A 16,165-nucleotide genomic window follows, 5' to 3' on the forward strand; every position below is an offset into this window, starting at 1 on the left:
CTTCCTGCTCCTCTGATGCTGCTTGGCCTGCTGTGTTCATCCAGCTCTACACCTTGTTATCTCAGATTCTCCAGCATCTGCAGTTCCTACTATCTCTGAAACAAAATATAGTTAGGCTGCATTTGGAATATTGTGTTCAATTCAGGTCGCCACACTACCAGAAGGATGTGGTGGCTTTGGAGAGGGCACAGAAAAGATTTACCAGGATGTTGCCTGGTATGGAGGGCATTAGCTACTAGGAGAGGTTGGAGAAACTTGGGTTGTTCTCACTGGAACAAAAGAGGTTACGGAGTGACCTGATAGAGGTCTACAAGATTATGAAGGGCATCGACAGAGTGGACAGTCAGAAGCTTTTTCCCAGGGTGGAAGAATCAGTTACCAGGACCCATGGGTTTAAGGTGTGAGGGGCAAGGTTTAAAGGTGATGTATGAGGCAAGTATTTTACACAGAGCGTGGTGGGTGTATGGAACTCACTGCTGAGGGAGGTAGTGGAAGCATATACTATAGTGACTTTTAAAGGGTATCTTGACAAATATATGAATAGGATGGGAATAGAGGGATACAGTCCCCAGAAGGTTAGGGGATTTTAGTTGTGACAGGCAGCATGTTGGTGCAGGCTTGGAGGGCCAAAGGGCCTGTTCCTGTACTGTAATTTTCTTTGTTCTTTGTTCTTTGTTCTTTATTACAGTATATCAACAAGAACTAAAGAAAGTTTCTATTAACCTAACAGTATAACTTACAACAACTTAAGCTATAAACTCAGAACTATTTTGAATTTTACCCCATGAATTCCGTTATGAAATCTTTAATACTCCTTTTCTGGGGTCAACTTAACAAGAATATCTCCATTCTTTGGAATGCACTCTGACTTCTCTTCCGTGTTTCAGCAATTCACCAAAGTCATGGGGGTCCTTCCATTACCTCTTGGTTAAATTACCTGCCAGTTCCTCTTAAAATCTCACAACTTTAGATTTCACAGCTCAAGCACAGGTTCCAATTTGACTCCTGCACAATCGTTTAAAACATCGGAAAACAACCTTCATTCCCAATAACCCATTGTTATGGTTTCAAATTGTAACCAAGGTGATTACTTCCAGAGCTCCACCTGCAATAGCGTTAACCACCTTTTATTGACATGACTTCAGTACATTTTATCCACTGGCTTCCAACAAAACAAATCTTGAAATAATTTCTCCCTGCACCTAATTTGAATTAAACCGAAAATCAGCTTGCAATCGTACACTGTGTCATGGACATTAGTATATCTCCAGTAACATAAACTCATCTATAATATTACACTTACTCTCCTGAAGATGTATGTCTAACATAATCACTCTACTTCCAAGGAACTATAAGATACATAAGATCCGAAGCTAAAAATTGTCAGAGTGGTTATCCAAGCATCAACTAGTTTTACCTTTTAGCTACGCCCTGATTGAATGTACAGAGATACACTCAATAACAAAGGATAACACTAAGTTCCAACTTTCTTAGAATAACAGAAACACAGATATCATACGATGCAAGAGGTCATTCTATCCATTGTGTCTGCACCAGTTCTACAAATGAGCATCATCACAAATGCCACTGTCCTTTATCTTTGCCCATGCACTTGCATATTTTCTTTATCCAATTAGTTGTCCTCTTGTATACCATAATTGAGCCTGATTCCACCATACCTTCTCTCTGCCAATGTGGCACACACAGCTTGTTTCCAGATAGAAATGTCTACTTTCAAATTCTAAGGTTTCCATTAATTCTAGGAAATCACATTAAAAGTCTATATTTTTTTTACCTGGAATAACTGCATAAATCATGTATCCAATTACTTAGCAAAGTAACCTGCCATTTTATGATCTTACCTCTCTCGCTGTTAACTTCTTATGTTAACATGGCATCAACCTTTTGAATGGAATAAGCTCCAAGCATATTTGAATCGCATTTGCTTCAGAGTTATGAGCAATCTCTCAGTCAGAATTTTCCATTTATCTAACATCTAGCACTTTAACCTCCTAAAATTAAAAGTTATATTCCAATATATATGAATTGTGAACTGGAGAATTGCAAGTATACGTTTGTAATTCTGGGTGCCCTGTGCAGATGGCAAATTCAAATATTGGAGTGCAACTTTATATTGTATGACAGTATAAAATGAATAATAGTTAATTGGGTATCTGTTTTAGGTCTCCTAATGATTTTTGAGATCAACGAAATATTAATTACAAAAGATGCAAAACGTGCTGCTGCCTTGGAAACTCTGATTTTACTATTCCTCAAAAACACTAGATTTTATCAGTGATGAGATTTAAGGATCAGTGTATTACGTTCATGTCTTTTTGAAGAATACATTTATTTCTTTGGATCCCTTTTATCCTGCACTAATCAAAGTGTATGAGAACACAATGTTCTGGGATAAATTTCTGGGGAATATGATTTCATTACCAAGTAAGACAAAAAAAAGCCAAGTTTCAATTAATCTTCTGAAAGAATTTTTCTGAAGTAGTTAATGAGCCAGTGAACCAGTGTAAATGTTGGAAATGTGGGATTTTTAATTTATGAATGTGATGGCTCAGTAGCAGTCTCGAAAGCTCCAATTTACATATAACAGCTTTTTAGTTCCAAATTCAGATCTATATTGTGTTAGAATGGAAACTAAACATGAGGGTTTACAGCTCCTTCCCAAAGAACAGAACAATTCTGCTGCACCACAAAGCATTTCCACACTACAAAAGTGATTTCACCATGATAGGACCATAAGGTATTGAAGCAGAATTAAGCCATTTGGCCCAACGAGTCCACTTCACATTTGATCATGGTAGAACTGTTTCTTAATTCTATTTTCCAGCCTTCTTCTGGTGACCTTTGATTCCCTTACTAATCAATAACCTATCTACCACTGTCTTAAATACCTTGGCCTTCACAGCCAGCTGCAGCAGTGTGTTGCACAGATTCACTACCCTCTGGCTGAAGAAATTCCACATCATTTCAATTGTAAAGGATCATGCCTTCATTCTGAGAATGTGCCCTCAGGTCCTAGTCTCTCCTACTATTAGAAATATCTCCATGTGCACTCTATACAGGCTCTCAGTATTCTGCACGTTTCATTGAGATCCTCATTCATCCTTCTAAACCCTATTGACTACAGACCCAGATCAGTCTTGTAAACTTCCTCTGTACCGCATCCACTAGCAACATATCTTTCCTTAGATACAGGGCCAGAAATCATTTGCAAAATTCCAAATGTAGCCTGACCAGAGCCTTATACAGCCTCAAGACTATATCCCTGCTCTTGTATTCTGGCCCTCTTGAAATTAATGCTAACATTGCATTTGTCTCCCTTACTGCCAAATGAACCTGAATGTTAACTTGATGAGAATCTGGAACTAGGATGCGTAAGTCCCTTTGTGCTTCAGTTTTCTGAAACCTTTCCCCATTTAGAAAGTAGTGTATTCCTCCATTTTTCCTATCAAAGTGCATAACCCTCACACTTTCCCAATTTGTATTCCATCTGCCACTTCTTTATCCACTCTTCTGTACTGTTCAAGTTCTTCTGTAGCCTCCTTGCTTCCTCAACAATACTTGTGCACCCATCCAACTTTGTGTCACTTGCAAGCTTAGCAGCAAAGCTCTCATTTTCTTTGTCCAGATCATTAATGTATAACGTGAATAATTGTGGTCTCAACACTGAACTCCACTTGTCACCAGATGCCAACTTGAAAAAGACCCCTTTATCTGCCAGAGATCCAATCCTCTATACATGCCAGCACCTTGCTCCTATCAGCATGGACTCTTATCTTATTTAGCATCCCCTTGTGCGGCACCTTGTCAAGTGCCTTCTGGAAATCTAAATAGATCACATCCACTGGCTTTACTTTGTCTAATTTGCTCATTACCTCCTCAAAGAATTCTAACAGATTTGTCAGGCATGACCTCCCCTTGATGAAGCCATGCATTTCCAAATACTCTGCAATCTAATCTTTAATAATGGACTCTCAAATCATACCATGACCAAGGTCAGACTAACCAGTCTGATGTATCTTTATGGAAAGGTTTGATAATATTTGGTGATTGTGAAAAATTTTGTTACATTGATGAGCATAAATTATACTTCTTTCAAACAAAATAGCTATTTTATGCAAAGAAAATGATTATTTTTTTTAATTCAAATAATCTAGTCAGTATCTCCTGGTGATGTAGGATAGCTTGATGTTTCTCAAAAAAAATCTAATATTCATTGCAAGTTGAGGAGTCTTACCAATACATATGCTCCAAAGCTTGCAACTCTCCATAGTGGAAATGGTTATCAGTGAGAATTCACAAGTTTCCACTAGCTACCCATACAACTGTAGTGGGCAATCTCAGAAGTAATACCAATTGAGGTATTCAATTATAGGCCAATGACAACATCAATTATAATTCCTAAACTCTGCACTATATTTTTAATCTTTTAATCTAAGAACCTTCTTCCATACTTCCATTTCTTTTTCTTTATATTAATATTGGCTTCCTTGTATCTTTTTTACTTTCATTGATGAGAAATGGGCAGTGCTCACAAACTGCTGTTGGGAAGATATTCATGAGAGGTATTTTAAACCATGGTAGTCCTTATGCTTGATGTATATCCGCAATGCTTTTAAGGAAATGTTTCCAGAATTGATGGTGAAGGAACAAGTTACTTCCAAGCCAGGATGATATGTGTCTTGGAAGGAAATTAGAAATGTTGTTCCCATGTGTCTGCTACTCCCGTTCTTTTTTTGATTGGTTCTCAAATAATATTTCAAACAATTAGAATCTGTACATATTTAAACCTAAATATGCTTTATGCAATTGTATGATCATTTACAACCTTTTACTTGTTTAGTGGCATGAGCTTTGTTCATTATCTGGGAAACACTGGTTGTTCAGGTTGACTTTACCTACCTCCTGTATATTCTTTTCCTTTCTCACTGTCTCTCACTCTTTGTCACCCACATACATGTATCTCTATCTTTTAACAAAAGGAAGGAAATGAACGATTTGAATTTATGCAGCACCTTTCTTGACTCCAGGAGAATATAACCAAGATCATACGGATGGACAATAATCATTATTATGATGATGGAAATCTGAAAGCCAAATAACACACAGTAAACTCTCAAAGAGTAACTTGATAAAGCTGACATAATCTGTTAGTAAGTGCAAAATAAGTATCAATGAGGACTCCAGGACAGTTCCCCTGTTCCTCTTTCAAATAGTGTTTTGTGATCTTCTCTGGTTTAAGACATGAAACTAGAAGTTAGTGTAATGTCTAAAGCTAATGCATATTTTCTGACAGTGTCGCACTGCCTCTTAATTGCATTAGAATGTTGGTCAAAAATTTTTACTCAAATTCCTGAAACTCACAACCTTCTGGCTCAGCACCATGAATTTCACCTTTAATCCACAAATGATGTAACAACATACCTGGCTCAGTTGTATATGAGACATGCACAAAAACCATTAAGAGTATCCAACCAGGCTATGTTTTTAATTTTAAAAAATGTACACAGAATATGGGTGTCCTTGGTTAAAGCCAAAATTTATTTTTCATTTCATATTGTTCTTAAGAAGGTGGTGATTTGCCATTTTCTTGAACAGTTTCAGCCCATATGGTGTAAGTCCATCCACAGTGAAATTAAAAGTAAGATCCTCTCAGAGTTTGACCCAATGATAACAAAATAACAGTGATATATTTCCAAGTCAGGATAGTATGTGATTGCAGGAAGAATTGCAAGTGCTGTTATGCCCATCTGTTTCGTCCTCTTGTCCTTCTAAGTGATACAGTTTGCAGGCTTAAAAAATGCAATCAAAAATTCTTGGCGAGTTGTTGCAATGTATCTCATAGATGGGATGCACTGTTGCCACTGTCAACTGGTGGTTGGCGTTTGCCAGTAAAATAGGCTGCCTTGTCTTAGATGGTATTAAGAGTATCATTCATCCAAGTAAATGAGAAATATTCCAGCATATTCCTAATTTGCTGCCTTCTAGATTGTGGAAAGGCTTTAGGAGATTAGAAGGGAAGTTATTCACTGCAGAATCTCTGACCTTTCGCTGTTCCACTGTATTTCTGGGGCTGATCCAGTTAAGATTCTTGTTAACAGCAATTCACAAGCTTTTATGAAAAGTGCCCACACAGTGTATCTGTGTGCCTGCTCTGAAGTGATCGCATAGGGATACACCCGATTACCTGTAATTTCTCTCATTGCCAACTATCTTGATATTCTAAATGCTCAGGTTCATCAGAATTGTCACCCACTCCTAACAGAGGGACTTTCACAAATAAAGATTCTCAATGGTAGATTGAGAAAACTGACTAAAGACTTGCGTAGATTGGAGCTGTCTTCACTGAAACCCATCCCCATTTATGTTATAAATTCACTTGTACAAATTCATCACGGATCTCAAGCCTGGTCATGCCCAGAAATTGTAAACCACAAAAGGAGAACAGTGAAGTCAGGAAATTTGAATAAAAAGAGGACTTGCTTTAGAATTACTGGAAAGTATTCTGCAATATAGGTAATACACATTAAACAGGGTATCAATGTACATAGTCCACCATGACATAATCATTAGTAACAACTAGAGAGACTAAGAGAGTAGCGATACATCCATAATAACAAGACAGAATGTTAGAAACATTGGTAACACATCTGGAACGAGAAACAACTAACATTTTAGGTCGAACGCCCTTCGGCATTTGCTAGTAGAAGTGCGACAGAGAAATATCATGGTGACTGAGTACTGAAGAGGTGAGGCCTAGTTTCTTATTAAAACATACTCAATTTAATGCTCAATCCACATTTTCTGTTGTTGTTTCTGATTTCCAGCATGTGCAGCAATTTGCTTTTGTGCGGAGAGCACAGCATCCATTGCTCACGTCTAAGGTTAAAAAAGGAAGCAGCTTTTTTTTTCAAAATTGAACCTAGTTATGCTATTTTGCCAGCACAGTAGGGCAGCAGGTTAGAGCTATTCAAGGGGAAACACCTGGAAAGGGCATTGCTTGTCGACAGTCAACTCTCACATAGGTCTCTATGATGTTAGTTTTGAGGAAAAGTATTGGGTCCGGAAATAAGGCAGCTTTCACCTCTCAGAAATCTCATGGCTTTCAAAAATGAATCACTAATTGGCTTCTTAGCCTCTATTTTAGTCTGCAGGATATCTTGTTTGACTGGGACACCATTTTCTAGCATTTTTTTCATGTAAAATTGGGCCATTACAGCCTTAAGTAATCTCTGTAGGAGATCCATTAGTTCTTTTTTCTTAGAAAATACTTTAAATTGAACATTTTGAAATTCCCTTTTTTCATAATCACATTCACGTTCTCTTTCTTTAAAAGCCATTAAAGCAGCTCAAGTTAACTCCTGTGGAGAATAAACACAATAGGTACAATTGATGGCAGGCAACAGAACTGTTTTTCAAGAGATTTAGGAGGTAGAATTTTGAAAGGAACAAGTCCAAGTCAATCGGCATATTGTGCTGTATGTGTAATTTTCTACCTTCATTATTAGTCAATGTTCCTCTATAATCATTCACCTGTTGAGATAAATAAATCTCTGCATCTGACAGCATATTATTACATCGCACCGCTGTGTTCAACCAGGAGATCCAATTGTTCTGCTCCTAATCCCTTGCTTGCCTGAGGTGGTAGCAAATATAAATTAGGAGTTTGCAAAGATCAGTTCACAGGGATGAATATTCAACTTGCAATGCCCTCGCATCCAACTACACAGGTCATCACACTACCAGAAGGATGTGGATTACTTGGAGAGGATACAGAAAAGGTTTGCCTGGTTTGGGGGGGTTTTAGCTATGAAGAAAGGTTGGATAGAATGGGAGATAGTAGGAACTGCAGATGCTGGAGAATCCGAGACAACAAGGTGCAGGGCTGGATGAACACAGCAGGCCAAGCAGCATCATAGGAGCAGAGAGGCTCCTTGGATAGAATGGGTTTGTTTTCAGTGGAATGCAGGAGGTTGAGGTGTTAGAAGTTTATACGGTTGTGAATGGCATGGATAGAGTAGAAAGTATGAGGTTTTTCCCAGGATGGAGGGGTCAATTACTAGGCGACACAGGTTCAAGGTGTGTGTGGAGGTTTAAGAGATATGTGAGGCACGTTTTTCACACAAAGGGTGGTGAGAGCTGGGAACGTGCTGCCAGAAAAGGTGGTGGAAGCTGACGAAATAGCAGCATTCAAGAACTACCTGGATGAATACATGAATAGGAAGTGAATAGAGGGGTACGGATCCTGTAAGTGAAGACAGTTTTAGTATGGAAAGGCGCAATGTGTTGGTGCATCCTTGGAGGGCTGAAGGGTCTGTTCCTGCGCTGTATTGTTCTTTGTTCTTTCTTTGCATGGGGACAGATCAGATCCTCGTGGATTGGGTAGACAATCTTAGAGGCAGGATTGTTGATGAACAGTGGGAAGTGTTTAAGGAGATAATCAATTGCTCCCAAATAAGACATATTCCAGAAAAGAAGAAAGATTGTAAAAGGGGGAAAGAAAAATTCATGTCCAAGCAAGAACATTAAAGATAATATAAAGACAAAAACTAAGGCATTATCTTTTCTGAAGGCGAGGGCAGCTTTAAGATTAAGAAATATTTAATGATCAACAAAGGTTACTAAAAAAAAACTCATAAAAAGAGCAAAGGTTAATTATGAAAGAAAACTAATGCAAGATATAAAAACGGATAGCAAAAACTTCCGTAAGTATATAAAAGGGAACAGAGTGGCTAAAGTGAAAGTTGAACACCTGGAGAATGAGACTGGGGAGTTAATTGGGATGGCAGGAATGGCAGAGTCACTAAATCAATATCTTGCTTCAGTTTTCATGATGGACGATGTTAGTGTCATCCTCACAAGAAAGAGGCCTTGTCATTAACATTTAAAAATGCAAAATGTTTTCAAAACTGCAGAATTACTTGCTTATTCAGATATTATACCCAAATGGAAAAAAAACCAATTAATCAATCGCTTGAAACAGGACTACTTACGTAAATTAGCCACAGACCCATAGGGCTGCTCTCCCATTTGAAAGAGACAACTAATGCTGAACATAACCTGAGGGTCACCACACTTCAGGCAAGGGGCCATGTTGAGAAGGGTAGGGCCTTCATAGTGACCTGAGTATGGGAATGGAACTGACCTGGTGGCCATCACAACTCAGCCATCCAGCGAAGTGAGCTAACAAACTACATACAGCTAGAGGTGAAAAAACAAAACAAAAACAGTATAGTTGGATAGTAGGTCAAGTGAGTTTGTGACAAGGAATCTAACCTTGACCACACTTGTCAAATCATTACATTGCTTGAATGCACAGAAAGCACATTTGTTCCTGAATTTGGCCTTATTCACAATCTCTTCTCACATATACAGCAGGAGTTACTTTTGCTGTCTCCTTCTTCCTCTTAATGTCTTTCACCATGACCTCAAGAGTCACCTCTGAGAATGTGTGCTTGCTCTTCCATGACCCCTGAGCCACTCTTATATGTGCTGTTATGTGCCAGCTGGTGCATTCTGAATCTTTATTGGAAGTGCGCATGTGGAGGACACATACACATCATGAAAACTGCTCCAAATCAGCACTTGAATATTAAATGTTTAATTTGGCCCTTCCAGACATGTTTAACTCACCAATTATCCCGCAATTAAAGGCTAAAGTAAGACATTATTAGGAGTGTTGCATTAGCACAGTTCGGTGCCTACTTTTAAACTTTGCCCAGAATAATGCTCGTTGATTTTTGCCACATTTTTGGGAAAAGAAATGCAAGCAATAAAGAGGGCTGCCTGGCCCCTTCTTCACAGTGATTTTCCACTGTGTTTTTCTGATTTCCTTTAGATGTTGTCTTAATCAGAAAATATTTCAACAGCATTTGGTCCAGGTCCTCGATATCGATAGAGCATTTCTCTTGTGCACTGTCAGTGTTGTTTCCCATTGTTCTGTTAATAGTAGCAGTCAATTTGCGAGATCTAAGGTGACAACTAAATGGGCTGCAAGGTGTGAGCTGGTGTTCCAAACACTTTGCTTTTTCTTTTTAATCTAAATCACCTGTGATGATGAAATCTGCATTGAGGTGATACTGTTGCGGAGTTTGTACAAGCTTTGAGTTTGTATATCTGTATGACTACAAAACAGAGACATTCTGTTCAGGCCAAGCAATCTTTATAGATAGTTTTCCTCCATATGAACAGCTGTCCTCATCCAACATGTCTACTCCTTGTATTCCTCCTGCTTTAACCATCATTCTAACTCATTCTGAAATGTTGTCATAAAGTCTGCCTTTCTTCTCTATGCATATCTATCAAGTTCCAAATTGGTTTGCCCAATTCAAAAAACTGTAGGAGTGATTTTCAGGAAGGAGGACAAAGTAAGAAACATTTCTTCAGGCAATGAAACCTAATGGTAAACACCACAAGTAACAAATATATATCCTGCTTAGTAACTCAATGCAAATTTAAGAAGGCCAAAAGTGCATTTATATCCTCCTCCTTATAACTGGAGAGCAGGGAAGAAAGGATTTCACTTGAAGCCTGTCAACAATGCAGTTTTTCTTCTTTCTCCTGAGTAATACTTCCTTCAGAAAAAAATGAAAATGATGTTAAGAAGGACCAGAATCATCTGAGATCCCAACTCAGTCACTAACAAGAGGCTGTATTGTCTATTTAAACTAACAGGTTATGATGGAGCTGCATCTCAAGGAGGACACAGGCTTTAATGAACTGGGTTCCTAACTATATGGAACCACCTTACTCCACCTTAATGTTGATGCCTGTGGATGCTTTGACTCCAGTTTGTTCTTATTTTGTGTTAGCAGCCATTATTGTTTACTCAACAAGATGTCTGGGTAAAATTGGCCTTCATCAAATCGATATTTGGATGCTGTGAGGTTCTTTATAATTCCAAAATAGCATATGTGTCGTATGCATTCATTTCAAAATCGATATCAAAAGGACTTGAGATGGAATATGAAAATCCCACCCCATGATGGTGTTAGGTTCCTGATGTCTTCAGGACAATTGGAAATTTCCAACAGGTTACGAGGGAGGGGGAGCACGAACCCTATTCAACACAATTAATGACACCTCAATTTCCTTCAGGAGTTTGTTAAGTCTGTCGATAGTGCTCAAAATTGTTTTCTTCTTCCTATCTGGAAACAAGATACCACTGTTGATGGATTCAGGACAATTAATGTGACTGAAAAAAGCTGCATTTCATGTCATAAAATATTTCTGTGTGTTTTATCCATTCATGCAAAAGCATAACTAGACAGATGCACTGAGGTTTTTTTTTAATGGAGCTATGTATGTTGTTTCTGGAAGGATGTCTTTTAGTATTGCAGGACTGTGTAAATAATTCCCAGTCCCTTTCTGATATAGAAACATCGAAGATAGGAGCAGGATGAGGCCATTCGGCCCTTGGAGCCTGCTCCACCATTCATCACGATCATGGCTGTTCATCCAACTCAATAGTCTAATCCTGCTTTCTCCCCATAACCTTTGATGCCATTCACCCCAAGTGCCATATCTAGCCACCTCTTGAATACATTCAATGTTTGGCATCAATTATTTCCTGTGGTAATTAATTCCACAGGCTCATCGCTCTTTGTGTAAAGAAATGTCTCCCAATCTCCGTCCTAAATCGTCTACCCCGAATCCTCAGACTGTGACTCCTGGTTCTGAACACACCCACCATCGGGAACATCCTCCCTGCATCTACGGTGTCCAGTCCTGTTAGAATTTTGTAAGTCTGTATGAGATCCCCCCCTCATTTGTCTGAACTCCAGTGAAAACAATCCCAACCCAGTCAATCTCTCCTCATACATCAGTCCCGACATCCCCGGGATCAGTCTGGTAAAGCTTTGCTGCACTCCCTTGAGAGCAAGAACATCCTTCCTCAGAAAAGGAGACCAAAATTGCACACAATGTTCTAGGTGTGGCTTCACCAAGGCCCTGTACAACTGCAACAACACATCCCTGCTCCTGTACTTGAAACCTCTCGCAATGAAGGCCAACATACCATTTGTCTTCTTTACTGCCTGCCGCACCTATATGTTGACCTTCAGTGACTGGTGCACAAGGACACTCAGGTCCCATTGCACATTCCCCTCTCCCAATTTACCGCCATTCAGGTAGTAATCTTCCTTCTTGTTTTTGCTTCCAAGGTGAATAACCTCACACTTATCCAAATTATATTGCATCTGGCATTGATTTGCCTACTCAGCCAACCTGTTGAGATCATGCTGAAGGATCTCTGCATCCTCGTCCAATTCACCCTCCCACCCAACTTGGTATCTTCTGCAAACTTTGAGATGTCATGTTTTGTTTCCTCATCCAAATCATTAGTATATATTATGAATAGCTAGGGTCCCAGCACTGATCCCAGTGGCACCCCACTATTTACTGCCTGCCAACTTGAAAAGGACCCATTAATTCCTACTCTTTATTTCCTCTCTGCCAACCAGTTTTCTATCCATCTCAATACACTTCCCCCAATCCCATGTGCTTTGATCTTGCACAATAAGCTCTTTTGCGGGACTTTGTCAAATGTTTTCTGAAAGTCCAAATATACTACATCGACTGTCTCCCCCTTGTCAACTCTATTAGTTACATCTTCAATGAATTCCAACAGATATGTCAAGCATGATTTCCCCTTCATAAATCTATGCTGATTCTGTCTGATCCTGCCACTGCTTTCTAAATGGTCCGCTATAAAGACCTTGATGATGGATTCAACAATTTTCTCCACTACCAATATTAGGCTTACTGGTCTATAATTCCCTGTTTTCTCTCTACCTCTCATTGTGAATAAATGTTGAGATTCGAAGAAGCTATCTCACTTATTTTATGGTGCGATCTGTGGCCAGAGCAAATTGTTTGATGAATACTTTAGAAATTATACACAGGTTTTTCACTACAAAAATGAAATAAAGCATTATTTCTGCTGTTTGCATACCATCAGGTATTCTGTCGATGAACTGATGACTTGTTCAAAAAGAATATGAAAGGTCTGACACTAATGAGTAGTGACAATAGTCAGGGTGGATCAACAATTTTTTCAAAGAAATTTCCCCTAGTTTTAAGTGAAGATGTACTGATAAATCACATCCAGTCCTGGTTTCTCAGGTTCACTCAGCCGAAGGTAGATTCCTGCCACTATTGCAACAACAACTTGAGCTTATGTTGCATAATTAATACAGTAAAAGCAAAGGTGCTTCACAGAAATTGCGATGAAGCAAAATTTATCACTGAGCCACTTAGGGCTTGTTTTGGACAGATTAGAGAAAGATTGGTTAAGAGTACCTTAAAAGACGAAAGAGATGTGCAGAGGTGGTAATGTTTAGATACAAAAACTTACGGCCATGCCAGCTTTGAAGATCTACTAAAGACAGCTCAGGATAATAAACATGAGCTTCAGTAAACAGTCTAAAGAAATAGTTTGAAGTTATTGTTCTGACATTTTTAACTTTTTTAAAATTATATTACTTGTCTATCTGTTTACATCTTTGGGAATAAATTTATTTGAAGCTTTCATTTTAACTATTTGATTTGTCAATATGCATAGTTACTTTGAACCTGAAGTAAGACAGTTCAGATATAACTTCACCAACTGCAATTGGGTGATGATAGAGAATAGAGCTGAGAGAACTGAGAATTTTTTTTTAATTGATGAAAGCAAGGACAAATTGCAAGGTATAGTCTTGAATGCTTAAAAATTCTTCAAACTAATCTAAATCTAGTTTATTGCTCAGATTAAGCAAAGCTAGTTGGTTCACTCCACCCTTTGTTATTAACAAAAGTAATTAAATCTCTTGACCATTCCTTCTTCTGTTGGTACTGACAGCAGATTTAATTCTAGCTTTCATACTAATTTAGCAGTACAATTTATTGTGGTATCTAAGCGACGAAAATAGTTCCATAAAAATCATTTATAACAGTAATTATCTTGAGCTGAGCAATGCAATGCATTTAGCTACGCAATGGAATTTGTGCCAGCACAAACTCATAGACAATAACAACCATGCTATCTATTGGCATTTTTATTCTCAAAGAATGTCATCAACAGAAGATACACATTCTGCCTCATTGATGATCCTCTATTATAAAGCTAGAAAACTAGTGGAACTAAGGCTACATTTCTGTGGGCTGTCATTGGTTTTGAATTTGCCATCATTGGTCAGTGGAAACGGCATTCTGTCTGTGCAGCCAAGAGCCTGGCAAATCCAACATAGATGGCATCACAAGTCTATTGTGGATAACACTGCAGGTCCATCATGGACAGCATCACTAGTTCACAATAGATCTGCAATTAAGTGCTGTTAATTTATCAACTTGCCCCAGAGATCTCTTAAAAATGTATTTTCAAGACCTTTTATTGGTGATGTGCAACATTTCATCACTACACACAAGCCACTTATCTCCTTTAAGCAATAAAATATTATAAATACTGTGGAATGTTTGGTGTACACTTTACTCAATAAAATGTTTACATCCTTACTTTGTAATGAAAGCTGCTGTCACAACTTTTTTTTTTGTGTCTCATTTATCATGAATTTATTTTCATCATCTGGTCCTTGATTAGTTTATTGGCCCAAAACTTGGAACAATTTTTTTTGAACTGTGATGACATCTTGCTTTTATCCAATTACTTTAACCTCTCAAATAAGTTAATCTGAGTTTTGCATTTTATATTTTTGATCTTAAATCAATACGTTATTGATATATATTTTTACCTAAGATTCAAGAAAGGATTTTGCCCATCTATTTCTTGTGCTTCCAAATAGGTCTCCTACCTAGTACTACCTACTACTTAGCCTACTCCCCACTCTAGCTTTCTCACTTCTTCTTCTAGCCAACAAGGGATGAGTATACACCTGTATCATTCAACTTCACACTTCACTCTGTTAGGAATGACAACAGTTTGCATGTGAGTTTTTTTGTGCTGGTGTTCTGCTCTGGTCTCATCTGTCTTCAGTGTTCACAGTATAGATCCTGTTCTGTCCTCCTAGTATTTGATACCACGAGCAGTAGCCCTAATCAATCAGCTTGACTTTTTGGCCATTTATCCAACCCACACTGCAGGACTTCCAACCGTTCCTCCAGTTATTCTCAATGTACTTTCCAAATCCATTTGCTCCCCAGCTCTCTTGCGGGGCCATTTGTTACATAATTTAAATGTTAAAAATCATATATTTTTAAAATGTGTATATAGATATATATAACAATATATGTGTAATCTTACATAAATGGCATTTTAAAAATATTTGTCCATAGCATGTAGACATCCACAAATGGGCATCCTAACATTTCTTGCCTACTCCTAATTGTCTTTGAGAAGGCTTTGGTGAGCTTCTTTGTTTAACCACTGCCATCCACATTGTGTAGGTACACCTGCTGTGCTGTTATGGGGAGTTCCAGGGTTCTGGACTCATGATTTAGGGCACCATGATTCCAGGATTAATACAAGCAAATCTGATACAAATATTGAAATCATCAGCCTGCAGTTTGCGAGGAAAACATCATTCATCGAAGTAAATTTGCTTGATCATTTCTTGGCTGATCTGCTGCAAACTTCTGTCAAAATTCTGTGATTGGAAATGTTAAAATCTTCCACATTTTAATAATATCTCAAGATCGAATGTTTAAAATACATCAATGCTATTTGCACTTTTATTTCAATCTTTAAGTTCACACTTAATTTAGAAATTCTCAAGCATTCCCCCCTGACTTCTGATGGTTCTCTCTGCTATTCTATAAATAATATAAAAACCTCCACTGGCACATAAATTTATTAAAAAATCATTCCCAATCCACTACTGACTGTTTCATAACTTATTTTGTAATTCCATTTTCATTTACTTAAGCAGTGTATTTCATATAACTATATATTTTTTTTCCTTTTAAACGTAGAATAATAAATGAATGATTAAATCATATAGCACAGAAACAGATCATTTGGTCCAACTCATCTATGTTGACCAAATTCTCCAAACAAAACTAATCCCATTTACCTGTGTTTGGCCCATATCTCTCTAAAAATTTCTTGCTCATATACCTGTCCACATGTCTTTTAAATGTTGTAAATGTACCTCTATCTAGCACGTCGTCTGGCAGTGTATTCCACATGCAAAACACTGTCTGTGTGAAAAAG

At 38.0% G+C, this 16,165-nt stretch overlaps 1 protein-coding gene across 1 annotated transcript in view; it reads left to right on the plus strand.

The window, feature by feature from the left end:
* The window catches only part of grik3 (glutamate ionotropic receptor kainate type subunit 3), a 437,968-nt gene that overhangs the window by 82,015 nt on the left and 339,788 nt on the right, over positions 1–16,165 (plus strand). The window lies entirely within an intron of this gene.

The sequence above is a fragment of the Rhincodon typus genome, chromosome 27 (genome assembly GCF_021869965.1).
Source record: "Rhincodon typus isolate 14 chromosome 27, sRhiTyp1.1, whole genome shotgun sequence".
NCBI classification, from domain to species: Eukaryota; Metazoa; Chordata; class Chondrichthyes; order Orectolobiformes; family Rhincodontidae; genus Rhincodon; species Rhincodon typus.